The sequence below is a fragment of the Thunnus albacares genome, chromosome 7 (assembly GCF_914725855.1).
Source record: "Thunnus albacares chromosome 7, fThuAlb1.1, whole genome shotgun sequence".
In the NCBI taxonomy this organism is placed as follows: domain Eukaryota; kingdom Metazoa; phylum Chordata; class Actinopteri; order Scombriformes; family Scombridae; genus Thunnus; species Thunnus albacares.
The window spans coordinates 4,329,335-4,345,114 of record NC_058112.1 but is presented as its reverse complement, the minus strand read 5'-3'; the positions used below and the strand labels follow the sequence as shown (position 1 = coordinate 4,345,114).

The following is a 15,780-nucleotide window of genomic DNA, read 5'->3' as shown; positions in this document are numbered from 1 at the left end:
AAATGAAGTTGTGTGACTCCTGTCCGTCATGCGGTGCATTCAGCGCAGAGGACCAGGCCCACGCCGGAACTTGCAGACAGCTGCGGTTGTGCTGCTTTTTTTTTCACGAATATTAATATTATTCAACGATAAAACGATATCAAGTCTGTGAAATTGTCCAAAGCAAATAATAGTGAAGCCTGTACTTGTGAGTGTACAATTGAAACATAGAGATGTGGCCTGAAAATTCACAGAAAACCTTCATGCTTGGAGTTTTGGGATCAACATTGAAGCATTGCCACAATCGAGACACACCTCGGTGAAATAGATAAACAAATAAATAAAAAAAAGGCAAAATCGTCTCCTATCAAGTGTAGTACAGTGTGTTCCTGCAGGATGAGATGACACACACACACACACACAATCTACACACCTCTGTTTCCTGACAGATGATTCACAGGGTTAGGCTGGGCTCATCAAGCATCTCTGTATCTGAGTGCTTGTGTGTGTGGCCTGTCATTATTTATTGTTCAATGAAGCATCAGGCCGGACTATAGTGGTACTGCCTATGCTTTCTCTGCCCTGTGTGTGTGTAGCTGTGAAAATGAGATAATCTAATTCAACAGCTCTTACAGTATCTCTAATGGCCACAACACCCCAGATGCATACATACTCAACGTATAACGAACTGTTATACGTTGTCAAGTGTGTGTGTGTGTGTTGTGTGTTTCTGTTGGTTCCTCTAAATTCTCCCGCGTGTGAGATATGGGACGACGTTCCTTCTTTTCCATCTCTTTTCTCTGGGCGTCTTACCATTCAGTTTTCTATAAGCCCCTTTGCTAGTCTCTAGGATACCAACCAGTTACCTTAGCAACCAGGCTAACGGGCCACCTCCATGGAACATGCAGCCATGCGGTCACCTGACCACCTATGTCTCATACGATTGGACGCAGTGTTTTGGCCACGTCTGTTCACATGCTATTGGTTGGAATGGGGGGCCCCGACAAATTCTCTCTCCTCTCATTTTCATACCCTGTTTTCTCTCTCTTCTCCTTTTTCTCCATCTCTCCTCCGCTGCTCTACATCTCTCCGGTCCCTTCCCCCTCTCCTTCTGTCTCGTTCAGCAAACACAGGGATTGTATTACATCAGCATAAGGCCACAGTCACTGCATGGATTCACTTTCGATACTTGTGCTATGAGGAACTGTATGTGAGGAAGACACATTTGTTGCTGCGTTGCAATTTAATTAAGGGGCATTAACTTAAAAGAAAAAACTAGATGGGAAGAATAAATCCGACATGTCCAGAGTAAGATCATTGGCAGTAAATCTAAGTTATACTGTATACTGAAGAATCATGGCAATGAGACTAGGACCAGCACCAGGATTTAGTGGCATGCAGCAGAGAGGTTGCAGATTACAACCAACTGAAACACCCCCCCACCCCAAGTTACAAGTGTGTAGGAGAACCTTTGGAGAACCTATAAGTGTCACAAATCCAGCTGCCTCGCAAGGTAAGACGGTGATAGACAGATGGTTCATCCAGTCACCTGCCAAGTAATTATTTGAAAGTGTCTGCCCTTTTCCAAACAGTCTCCATGGACGACCTTTCGGACGGTTCTGTGTAATAAACCATCTGACGCATCAGGTTAGATTATTTGTAGCCCACTATATTTTTTTTTAAAACATTAGCAAGTATCGTCGACCTGAACTTGTCGCCCCTTTCGGTACATTCTGTCCAACACATTTGCAGACAGAGTAAGCTACTTTGTGCAACTCTTTTAAACAGAGCAATGCTACTCTTGACACCCCCATCACAAACGATCTTGTGACTCTCTGGTGTTCATGACCTGCAGGTTGAGAACCACCGACTTGTGAAAGGGGATTACCACAGCTCTGAATTGTACAACTGTTTTTGATAGCAGTGGAACAAGTCTGAAATTTTAATTTAACATGTTTAAATTCAACTTGAGAAGTAATGATATAACCCAGTACTTTATTGACCAGGACTTCAAACTACCTATCAGCAAGTTATAAATAAAATCTTATTTTAAGATTAAGTTAGTATTCTAGCAGCAGAGGCAGAGAAATCTGGTCATGCTCTTTCTGTGCAGCTTCCTCCCACTTCCCCATGGTCCCCGAGCAGTCGCAGGCCAGCTGGGAGATGTAGTCCTTCCAATGTGTCATGAATTTTTTCCCGAAGACTCTTCCCAAGTCGCTCGCGCCTGGAACTTCTCGAAAGGGAAAAGCCTGGAGGGCATTCTTAACCTTAAACTACATCATCCAGCACCAGTCACTGTGGAGTGGTTTGATACCTATGAGCTCTCTTGAATCACTTAACACCTCGCTCACTGTCGTTGAATAAGAATCGAGCAGTAAAGTTTCCCTCACGCTGGAACAAAACCCACAAGACATCGGAAATCGCTTTCCGCCGAAGCCAGAATGACATCATCCACAAACAGCAGAGATGCCTGGCTTATGTCACCAAACAAGACTCTCTGGAGAGACTTTGGCTTTGATATCCTGGCCATAAATATCAAAAACAGACACCCAAGAATGGAAAATGATCCTTTTTTTTTTTTTTCAAGAGCTAAATATACACGAACCAAAAGACCTGCAGCACTGCCAGATTTTGGCACAACACAGGTGATAAACAAACATTATAATTAAAGATCCTACACTACTGATGGTTGGCACGGATGACAGCAGGGCACAAGAACACACATCTATAATGTGTATAATTAGTCTGCTGAACTGCCAGGGAGCCAACACCCAAACACAGGAACTACTTGTTATCCTACATATCGCAGCTCTTCTTCAGTTGTTTATCTTTGCTTTATATAACAGCTCTCATGGTCGCCCATGTGCAGAGAGAAATTTGAGAATGCATATACAGCGTTTGAAGCACAGAGGTGTGCTGGGTTTGATTTGAGCTCTGCTACCTCCCAGTTTTCCAAAGTTTCTCCTAAGCAACATCTTTTGAATGTTTCATGTGGATTTATGTATTATTAACCGTGTGTTGGTGTGTGTGTGTGTCGATATGTCTTGTGTGTTTGTTTGTGTGAGGTCGAAATATGTTCGGTAAGTGGAGGTGGGGGGGGCAGCTCACGGCTGGATCTAAGTATAGATGAAGTGTGAGAAAGAAAGAGACGGTGAGTGACAGAGAGACAGATTGGACGAGAGACTGATACTCCAAAGACACAAGACAGAAACTGAGAGAGGGAGCTTAGAGTTCAGAGGATGACAGTTAAACAGAGAGAGAGAGAGAGAGAGAGGAAGGGAGGGAGTTGGCTTGAAGAAGGCAAAAAAGAAAAAAAAGAAAAAGAGAAACGGATATGGAGAGAATATTAAGATGTATTGATCCCTGTGGGGAAATCAGGTCTTTAACTATAAGGATTTTCAACCTATCTTAGGAAGACTTGAAAGAATGTGAAACAATGGATCACTTACTGTTTGTGCACTGATTAACTTGCAGTGACTGTATGTATTGCTTCCTGTACCAAATATATATATATATGTGCATTTGAACCACTATTAAAAGCTTAATAGGATATCCTGTATACATAGGAAACAAATCATTTTCATCAGCATTAAGAACACATACTAAACCTCAGATACATCCTGCCTGACTCTTCCTCTTCCTTTTTCGACACACAAGCTCACAAGCTTACTCACTCAAAGGGACGAGCACAGCGATGTGTTGCAGTGTAAAGAAACAGGACAACAGAAATGGGAAACTACAACATGGCTAAAGGGAGAACAAAGAGACCATAAGTGAGAGGTAGCCAGCCAGCCAGCCAACGGATAATCAGGTTCAGTCTTGAGCATCCAGCAGAGTCCATCTTTAATAAAAAAAAGTGCCAGGCCAGCGCAGGTAGGCAGAGACACTTATAGAGAGAGAGAAATGGCCTCTTTTAAGGACGGCTGTTTAGGAAGACAGATGGAGGTCCTGATGTGCGTGTAGGTGTTTGCGGTTTCATTTCCACTTGTGACCCATATTTCACTGTCGTCCAGTAATCGCATCGGGTATGGCAGGAGTGTTTATGTCAGGAGAATTGCATTTGACTTGAATATGGTTGATTTAATATTCTCAGTTAATGACTGTGTGTGTTCGTGTACACACAACTGCCGTAACGTGATTAGTTGGTGTCTAGGATGTAGGTTGGCTCGTTGATTTAGATGTTTAAATGGGCATACACACACACACACACACACACACACACAAACACACACACATACAGTCAAACAAACTGGAATTAAATGAACCATTGCACACCTTTGTTTAAACTGCAGCACAGCTGCTAAGGAACCTTCCAAATTAGGAATATGGGGAGTCGGTGTGTATGTTGGTGCAGGTGTGACAGAGAAGACCTGAACATCATCTCCATAGCAACAGCAACATGACTCTACATAGCTACTAACTTTGTCATCTTTGTATGAAAGAGTAGGCGCAAGACTGTTTTTTTTTTGTTTACCAAAAAACATATAAGAGAGTTCAGGTCATTTGATGGTGGTAAAATATGCCTTGGACATGTTAATATGGCAGTTTAGGTCTCAGGTTTTATATTAAACAATGATTGAATCTACCTTTTCAGCTAATATATGACATGTCAAGACTGATAATTATAATCTGTTATTGCTAGAATGCTTTGTTTAGTTCCCTACCTAATATCTGGCTTAATAACCAATAATCTTGGAGCTCAGAGTCTTTCAAAACAGCTGTCAAACATACAGTGGAAAAAAACACACCCAGCAAAGAATAACACTGTCAAATTAAAATCTGAGTTTTGTGAAGACATGCTCCTGAAGCTCCCCGTACCTCCACTATTTGCTGTAGAAACTAACAATAGCCATATGAATATACTGCCCCGCATAGAGCTACAACGGTTAGTCAATTAATCAATACATTTTTATGTAATCATTCAATCATTCCTGCTTCTCCTCTCTCTTTTATATCATTGTAAACTGAATATCTTTGGGTTTTGGAATGTTGGTCAGACAAAAGATCATATTTATTTTATAGACCAAACCATTATTCAAGACAGAAATATATAATAATAGAATAATCATTAGTTGCAGCCCTATTCCTGCATTTTTTTTTTTGCATACATAATGTTTTGCACATGCTTGTGATTACATGCACAACGCGTACTCGCTTCTCCTCCGTTCTCCATCTCTTTCTCTGTCTCTCTTGGGGTTGAGGTGGGGACAGTAGGATTGATTTTTTTACTGCGCTCTCTGGATGTTATTGACTAAGTGTATTTTAACAATCCGCTCCTATAACAGCACATACTGTACATGCCCCACATCCTCTGCCTTTCTCCTCTATATGTGTGTGTGTGTGTGTGTGTCTGTGGTGTACTGGGTGTGGTTGCAGGATGCCCTGTGAGGGTGGCAACGGAAGCTCCACTGGAGCAAGGCACAGACCACACACACATATGCGTATATATACATATGTGTGTGTTAGGGCTCCATCGGGGCAGGCTACAGGAGGGCTGAACAACAATTAAATATTTCATCACTTCCATTATTCAGCAACTGCTACAGAGAGGGAGGGAGTGGGAGAGACTGAGAGAGAGACATGGAGGATGGAGGAGGCGGTGTGTGTGTGTGTGTGTGTGTGTGTGTGTGTGTGTGTGTGTGTGTGTGTGTACCTCGAGATGCTTTAGCAGTACTTCTGACATCTATATCAATAAGATGAGTTGAAATGAATCGATTGAAATGGAGACACGAAGCAGAAAATTACAGTTTTTAAATATTTATCTTTTTAAACTGTAGGTCTATATTGAGAGGAAAATAGAAGGGAGGGGGGGGAAAGGTGGAGAAGAAAATGAGAGGAAGGGATGGAGAGATAGATGAAGCAAAGGGAAGGATGATGCTGATGGAGGAGGAGGTGGGTGCGGCAGAATGGATGGGGAGGGAAAAGGAGAGAGAGAGAGAGAGAATCAGAGGCAAGATTGCATTCCTGGGAAATGAGGATGGTCACCATGGCAACTGCAGCTGAGAGTCACATGATGCGGAGGAGTGAGAGAGAAAGAGAGGTGAGAGCGGAAAAAAAAAAAAAAAGAGTCGGAGCGAGAGGGTGGGGCGTGCCAGCAGACGACAGAGGAGGAGAGGAGAGAAAAGAGATGGTAATGAGGAGAAATAATAAAGTGGAGGAATAGATAGGAGGACCGCAGGAGGTGAGGGGAAGAAAGATATAGAGTATATGTAAAGTCACTAGTGTGTGTGTGTGTGTATTTCTGACTGGAGTCTTTTGTAGGCCACTGGATTACAGTGACGTCATGCGAGGCTCGTCCAGAGGAGGAATGATAAAGGTTAGACCATGAGAGACGGAGGGTAAAGAAAGAAAGAAAGAAAGAAAAAGAGACAGAGATAGGAGGTGTGATTGACAGGAAGGACGAGGATGGCTGAAGTCCAAAAATAGACGAGAGGAGAGGAGGGGTGGGACAGAAAAACAGCCAGAAAACAGATTGCTGATAGAGAATGCTAGTCATGTTTTTTTTTTTTTTTTTCTCCAAGATATCTGATTGGCTGATGCCCACTGTGACGTCAAGAACAAACACACACAAACACACTCTTACATGTACATTTCTTTCTTTTCCTGCCTATGTTTTATTCATACATAGCACTGACTCATGCATGCTGTATGTGGCTGTTTTCACTCATGCAGGTCAACTTCACAACAAATATTAGTTGCCAGAGCCAACAGATGAAAATGAACTTTTGGTTCTAATATAAAACATATTAACAAACAATCACACAAAGCTTGTTTACAGTATGTGCAAGACTGTGTTGCATCTTGAATTGGTTTTTGAATTTATTCTTATGATCCTTTCCCATGTGGAAAATCTCTGGACAATCTTAACCGAGCCTACAGCATGTAACTCATAAATTGGTCACATCTAAGGCTTCATCACTTAAGATCTCACCATGAAATGAATAAGTAATACAGACTTCCTTTTTTATTTATCATTTTTTTTAAATAAATAATTATTCTGTATGCCAGTTAGATGCCAATTTTGACACATTAGTGTTACCACATTACACACATATTAAATGAAGAGAATATTATTTTTTAAGTAGTTTCTTTTGTTTATGACTTAGTCCTCGATGTTTCTGTCATGACAAAAGTAAACACTACATGATGTGAAACAGACATATTTGAATATTTCTCGTTGGAATACATTCACAGTAGTCTACTAGTCATTTCTAGTCAAATTATAATACAAATTCTACTGTTTGTTAATCAGTTTTGTCCCATTTGATCATCACCAGACACACCAGTGCTTGTTTTATTCCTAAAGGTGTGCTCTGACAGAACGCGAGTGTACCACGTGTATAGATGTTAGCTAAGCTAGGTAGCATCGCCTTGTCTTCTGTCAGAACACACAGTAAGTCATCTTCTGCACAGTTTTTCACACTTCTTTCATTTTGTTTATTTATTTTATTTACTATAGTGGGATATAGCATGTCTTTGTTGAAATAGTGTGTGTGACTGAGAGAAAACAAAGAGGTGCAGCCAAAAACCGTACACACCAGAGATATATTTTATGTCTATGCAATAATGTATGTTAATGCATTACATAACACTCTTGAATGCTTGATAGTAATTGATTGGCTCATGAAGGCATCCTGAGCTTTGTTATTTCTGGAAAACACACTTTATTTAACTGTTTCATGTCTAATCACATCACTTAGCAGTCGTTTTGTGGATTTATGATTAAAGTAGCTCGCCATACCTTTTGCCAAAACACATTATTCTACTGCAGATGACCCTAAAGTAATCAAGTTTGTAATCAAATGATTTAAGGTCAATATTTCATGTCAGATGATGTCATTGATAAATGGCTGCACAACAAATGGGATAATGCAAGCTGACCGTGACTGCAAAATCAGCTCCCTCGGGGCAAGACGCACAATAAGATGCATCTGCTTTAAGGCTGCTTTGCTTACATAAATTGTTAGACAAAAAGGGCTGCATGATGGGAAGCGCTTCCATTTAGTGTATTCACATGCATTAATGGAAGTGCATATTTGGCATACAGTACATATCTGGTTATTGTTAGCTTTCTGCAGTAATGTCATGCAAAGGAAAAACCAGGGTTTCTTCCTCCTGTTAGAGGATTAAATAAATCCAGTTAACACAGCTACACGTCTGCTGGGGAGACATCATTTCTTAGACATGTATACTCTTAAACCAACTGTTTTTATCTACACTTACCCTAGGGATAGCTGTGTCCATTTGTCTGTCAATCAGTCTGTCTGTTGGACCTTTAGTCCAGGCTGAAATATCTCACCAACTATTGCATGGATTGCCAAGAAATTTGGTACAAACATTCACGGTCCCCAGAGGATGAATTCTACAGATTTTGGTCACCCCTGGACTTTTCCTTCCACCACCACCAGCAGGTCAAAGTTTTTACTTATCCGTTAAAATATCTCGACATCTGCTGGATGGATTGACTAACATGACTTTTGTGGTCCCTTGACTATCCCTCTGACGCCACCATGAGGTGACATTTGTGGTTTTGAGTGAAATATCTCAATGACTATTGGACGGATCGTTACAGATATCCATGTACCCCTCAGGATGAAATGTAATAACTTTGGTGATCTCCAACACCATCATCAGGTCAAAATTTCTGTTTGTCCAATGATTTGGTGTATAACCAAATTATGCAAAAAGTGACATCCCATCAGCCTCAGCTGTACTCTACGTTTATTGTCAATTTGCCCTGTACAACATCAGGAAGATCAGTCCCTACCTGTCTGAGCATGCAGCACAACTGCGGGTAAAGGCTCTCATAATCGACTCCTTACCGACAGGCCTCCCCGCATGTACGTTCAAAACATGGTGGCACGTCTGGTCTTCAACCAGCCCAAAACAGCCCTGCTGTTCATATCCGTCCTCTGGCTTCCAGTTGCTGCCCGCATCAAATTCAAGACCCTGACACTCGCTTACAAAACAGCAAATAAAACGGCTTCTGCCTACCTGAACTCCCGCATTCAGGTCTGCACTCCCTCCCGCTCACTACACTCTGCCAATGAAAGGCGCCTGATACCACCACCATAACAGGACCCTAAGTCACTAGCTAGACTTTTCTGTAGTTCCCCTGTGGTGGAACTAGTTATACATTCTGTGCACTCTATGCATTGCCCCTGTGCATCACCTGTTGGCACCTACATCCTATTGGACTTGAACCTAGCTCTACGGCACTAACTCATGTTGTTCTCTCCTGACTAGATCCCTGCTTGTGTTGTATCAGCTCTCAAATGTAAGTCGCTTTGGATTAAAGCGTCTGCTAAATGAAATTGTAAATGTAGTAGTTGACATTTGTGATTACTGAAAATGCGCTCTCATATCACACTAGTCATACACCTTTACTGTGTTTTATACACATATTAAAAATGGATCTAGTTATGATAGATAAGAGTGGGTAATTTAATTGGGCAAAGGTTAAAAGATAATTACTTTCCCAGTTTCCTTGACAACTGCAGTTGTGTGTGTGCATGTGTGTGAGAGACAGAATAAGAAGTTCGAATTGAATACAAAGACGGCAGCATAAGAAGAAGCGCTTCACACACGTCACACAGGCTCAAACGCACATGCATGCACACACACACGCGCTCACACACGCTCACACACGCTCACACAGCGATCCAGCATCTTCCAGTATGTTTGTTTAGACAGTATCTCTGGCTCGCTCCGTGGGTTTTAAGTGTGTCTGTGGCCGACTGCCCAGCACTTCGAAGCGGAACGCATTCTGTCCGGACAAACACACGGAAACACACAGAAAACAGGCTCAGTTTCCTCTCAAGCTTTCTTCTCATTCACACTCACACACCCAAGATGTACACACTCCTCCCTCTCTCTCTCTCATTCCATATCAGGCGTTGTGTGGCCGCTGACAGAGAGGACAGAGCGTCGGTAGCACAGAGGACGCTGGGACGGAGCTTTACTCCTCGTTGAAACACATTTACATCAAATCGGTGCCCAGTAGAAGACAACACATAGATAGAGCGTCAACTTAATGTTCCAAAGAGGACATGTTTGGGGTGTCATGATGTCTCAGCAGGCCGAAGAGCAGACTGTGGACTTGAGTTTAAATGTGGCTCTTGGTCGATGCCATAGCTGTTTTGTTTTTTTTCAATGGCAGTACTGACCGCGGTGTTAATGAATCACAATCAGCCTCGTTCAAGTTTATCTCGCACAACAGATTCTCCCATATAGTGTTTACAAAAAAAAAGAAATGAATGAAAATGAAATTCTAATCTGTAGTTTTCTACAGTAATCCTCTCTCTTTCTCAAACTCTCTCACACACACATTTCTTTTATTAATCCCATTTACAAGATGTTGTTGTGTACGTCTCTGTTTACCCCCACCATGTTCACAAGGCCTGATAGAAAGTTGCTGTTACTATAAAAATTCAGCCGAGTTGTTCATTATAAAGCAGGACATGAGTGGATTTATTTCTGCAGCCAATTCACTGAAATATACAAGTGGAATAAAAATGCTCCTCCTGAGCTGAACACTGTCACAATGTCTCTCCACAAAATGATCTCTGGCCAATAAGTGAAACTCAAATGTAACATAAAAGGGAACTAGGAGATTTTTTGCGTCTGTAAGATGTGTAGAAAAGACAATTGTGATTGTGTAACAGATCATGTTTCATAATCTAACCTTCCTCTTTCATATTTTGGCTTTTAGCCCTGCTGTGGATTAAAGGACCAGTGTGTAAGATTTAGGGGGCAGAAATATAGACAGAAATGGAATATAATAATATAAAAGTATGTTTTAAGTAGTGTACAATCCCATGAAAATAAGACTCATTGTGTTTTCGTTACCTTAGAATGAGCCCTTTATATCTACATAGGGAGCAGAGCCCTCCAGCCTGCATTTTAAATATAATTCTTTATTCATATAGCATGAACTGATATCTGTATGTGAAATATCTCAAGTCCTCAGTAGGACAGGGATCCTGAGGTTTCCTCTCATCTCGTCTAGTGCCGAGTGTGTGCGGAGTCAGTGTGATTCCAGGTCTTGTGAAATGACACGAAAGAAGCCCTCTGTGCAGATTATTAAACAGGATGTGAGTGTAGTCAGTGTTAGAAGGCGGGGAGGGGTGGGAGGGGTGGGAGGGGTGAGCAGGGCTTTCTAAACGTACCGCGCTCAGTAAATAGTAAAGGTCAGAAGAGGTGACGTCTGTGGTGTATCTGTGTAACGCTTAAAATGCTGTTCAGTCTAATTACTGGTGTGTTATTGCTCACTTCAGCTTCTACATTACATGACACACACACTCATACACACACAAATGGATGGATGATGTTTGATGGATGTATACTGGGAGTGGGTACAGTCAGGTGGATGGACAGGTGGTGGGCGTGCTGGTGTCTCGTGCAGAGGGATGATTGGCTATAGATCGGAGACAATAAGAGAGATGTGAAAGGTCCTACAGTCAGTGCTCTTATTGGCTGTTGAAAGGAGGGAAAGAGGTAAGGAAAGGAGAAAAAGGAGCAGATGCAGAGGATGTGGGAGGGGTGATGAAGATGATGACGGCGATGATGAGCGCAGTAATGATTGTCTATTCAATGTCCAGTCAGAGAAAGGCAAGCAGATAGCGAGCCTGTCATTACACTAGTAAGACAAGAACACATACACACACACACACACATTCATCAAGACGCTCATCATCAACTTAAAGCTAAACTATAACAAAAGCTAACTGAAAAAATATATATTCAGCTACATGTGGAACTAACTTCTTTTTGTTTAAATGCGACTGAAGGTAAAGCGAAACATGAATTTCATCAAAACAAATTGCATCTATTCAAATCATTACAGATTATTTTTAATACTATCATACTGTACCTTTCACCTGTAAATGATAGTGAAAGATGCTACAGCTGAAACTACATAAAACCGAACAATAGAACCGAAAGTACCACATAAAAAGCAAGTTTACAGAATTTACTCAAATGGAAATGAAAATAAACCTGCTGATGTAAAAATACATGCATAGAACTTTACAAGCACAGAGACTGTTGCACATCAGCGCCCCCTCACAATGTGTGTGTTTGTGTGTGTGTCCAACAGAGTTCAGAGATTTTAAAGGTCACTCTGATGAGACAGGGGGCCTCACACTAACCCTCACACATCCACCAGTCTCCTCTATGTTTCACAGTTTGAAGGAAAACCATCATTCTTACTCAGGCAGCAAAAATAACTCTACCACATGTGATATAATGATATACGTGTGATTATGATTACCTACGTATATATGACTGAGCTGATTTCTGCTTTAAGCTTGCCTCAGCTCACCAAGACAACACTTTCAAAAGTTAAATTTGCATGAATCCAATTTGGCCACTAGGTAGCAGATAGACTCTAAAACAAGCTGACAGACACATTATCACCTTACAAAGTTGTTACGGCCAACTTGTTAGCAAACAGATTCCTTTTTACCTGTCCAGGAGACATAGAGAAACATTAGCATTCAATTTAGCCATGTTCTGACCACTTAATGAATTTTAATGCAAGTATTGACTCTCCACTTAGCTCTATTTTGATCTCCATCAACTCCTGAGAATAATACCTGGCTCTTTAGATGGCATATATATATGCGAATGCCTTCACCAGCTACTGACTGATTTTGGAAATGGACAGTGGGTTTATCAGAGATTTTTGCAAAAAATGACTGGAAATGGCTGGAAACAGGGTTGATAAGAGCAGCAAGACTAAACCTAAACAAGTATGTACCATAAAACTGAAACAATGAGCTGAAAGAGGCTAAAAAGTTTAGCAGTTGGCTAACAGCGAAGGTTTGTGAAATCTATTAAAAGGAAATGTATAAAAACATGCTTGTACACAAAAATGAATTACTCCAAGCAAACCTATGGTACAAATGTAGATAAGCACTTTGTCACATGTTCTTATACAGCCACACACACACACACACACACCCTGGTGACAGAGTTAAAAATGGTTCAACACACCAGAGGACAGTGAAGCTGGTGTCACTGTCACAGAGATGAGAAGGTGAGCAGAGGAGCAGGGCAGCGAGAGGGGGAGAGGATGCAGAGTGCTGACAGGAGATAACCGATTGAAAAGAGAGGAGAGGAAGATTAGGGAGGGAGGTCGAGACGGGGAGGAAGACCAAAATCGAGACGGTGAGAAGAATAAGAGAACAAAAATGCGACGCAAAGAGCGGACAAATAGGGAAGAAGAAAACATGAGTACTAATGTAAGGAGAGATGAAGGACGGATGTAAAAGAACACTGTGGAGATAGAGGTCAGGTGGAAAGACACTGACAGAGACGATGATGAGGATGATGGAGGGATGGCTAATGGCTGACAGAATGAGTGAGGTAGGTGGAGTTTGGTATGCTTAGATGTAGAATGATGTACAGGAAGGAGCAAGAGGCCCAAGGTCAAGGGGTTAAGGAATATAAGTTAAAGTCTAAGGGACAACAACAGCCAGAATGTAAAGTTGGAACAACCTTTATACGCCTCCAGTTATTATGTTGTGACATCCCATAACAAAAAGGAGATTTTATCAGTAATGATTGTGAAATCATCTATCTGCTGAAGAAGTTTCTGTTGACATCGATCGTTTATCAAACTTTCTAAAAGGATGTGGGTTTATGTGCAGCATCTTGGTGAAAGGAGCCGTTACTGAGGCTGCACCAGCTGCACTGTGCCTCCCAGGTGTGAACGTGTGATACCATGTGATTTTAATCAGGTTGCTGCTGCTGCTGCTGGAGGAGCACACCAGTACTCTGTCAAATCTCCAAACTCATGTAATCTGTTATTATCTCGTCCCGATTGTTTTGCACGCTGTTAATTTTTGGGGAATATGTGGAAACTCAAACAGATCCTGATTTCAGTTATTGTACTTTCATCGTGAGTGCTGTGCAATCTAATTATAACGTCTGGCTAATATTACAGTAAAGGAATACCAACAATCATCCTCATATTATACTGTTTCCTAGGTTAAAAATGATTTGATTTTTTTCGTGACACAGAAAAGTGATGATGTATTGTTCCAGGTAAAGTGTTGCACAGATGATTTGATATCAGTGTTAGTCAGTTGTATAGATGCTAAACTGTTTTCTCACAGTGATGCACACACTGTATCACATTTATAGAAATGTAACTGGATATGTTAGTTAAGTATATTTCGGTCCATCGCTCCGCTGTTAGTATGTCAGCTCCTCCGCGTTACAGCAGATGTAACATGGAGTCGTATTTCAGTCTCGCTGACTCAGCGATTATTGAGCCACAGTGAGTTTGATGCAGCTGTGTCGAGCTGCTCCGTTTCGCATTTTAAGGCTCGTCAAGCTTTGTTTATCCTACATCGTCACTTTTTGTTAATGATGCAACCTGGGGTTTTTTTTGTAGGATTTTAATTTTTTTGGATTTTATTCATCTGTATTGAAGCTTTTAAGATTTATATGATTAAAAATGTTTGGACTCTCCAGGATTATTCTGAAATTATAAACCACATAATATATTCAAAAGATGACTTGATTTAAAGTTTCCAACAGTATGCAATTTGAGTATTTTGCCAATAGCCAATAAAACTATTACATTTTAATGATCTTGGAAATTGTGTTATGACCATAATTTTTCACCACATACATATATTTTTTTGAATATAAAGGTTTTTTTTAGAGCTGAAACCTTCCCAGTAAAATACAAATCATTTCTTTTGAAGTAACTAAGGTCACTCCTACAGGTATAACTGAGTTAATGAAGTGTCATTGAGGTTATTAGTCTGTGGTATAAAAACAACAGATCCAAAATGCACAAACATGCATTTAAGAAAATGACTTTAGAAACATCATAAGATTATAAAATCCTACCAAATCTCACACTTATTCACACTTGGATAACAGATTGGTGCAAGTAATGTTTATCATTTATCTTTGAAGATTTTGCATGATATCTATTTACTTTAGATCATTTCAAAATGTGCTGATATTGATGATTAATGCATATTTTATAAAACAAATTAGACATTTATGATTAATGACGCCTCTCATCAAGTAAGCTTTGGTCAGATACACAGGACTTTATTTCCAAAGCAAATACATGATAGAAATTACAACTAAATGTCACAAATTTTCCCATAATACAAATAAATGTCTTTTTGATAGAAGACTAACCACAAACAAAACATATTTTTTTATTTTCTTTTTACTTGTTTATTTGATTAACATTTGTAAGTTGTAAGTTATTGTAAGTTATTAGCTGATCGTTATCATTATTGTATTATTACTCACTTTATATAAACTTGCATGTTATTGTTAGTACATATTTAGCTGCTGAAAGAAGATTTTTGCTGTTAAATAGAATTCTTTGATTTTCATTTAATCACCATATAAAGTCACCAAACGTAAAGAGTTCAAAGGTCAGGGCCTTAGTGTCCTGGCAGTATCACTGTGAGCAAGAACGATCATGTAGGCGGTAAGTGCTAGGGAAAAGAATCAATAACAACAAAGAGCAAAGGAGAGAGAGAGGAGGGGGAGGGGAGAGGGGGGTCAACTGCTAGGAACTGATTCAGACTAGATGCTGGTAATGGCAGCGAGATCTCTGCACTGCTTTACACTTAGCTAGAAAGATTTTCCATAAACACAGAGTGGCACGTCACATATAAATTAAACAAAAGAAAAGTTTTAAAAATCATCTCCCGTATGCGAGTGAAGGAAAAGACTCGGGTAGATGATTAAATTCCACCAAAACAACAGGAAGCATACGGTTAATAATTTGCTTCTATGAAGTATTGAAAAAGCCTTATG

The 15,780-nt window shown here is 40.5% G+C and overlaps 1 protein-coding gene across 3 annotated transcripts in view; it reads left to right on the top strand.

Moving 5' to 3' along the window:
* The window catches only part of LOC122985074 (guanine nucleotide-binding protein G(o) subunit alpha), a 96,571-nt gene that overhangs the window by 48,328 nt on the left and 32,463 nt on the right, over positions 1–15,780 (top strand). The window lies entirely within an intron of this gene.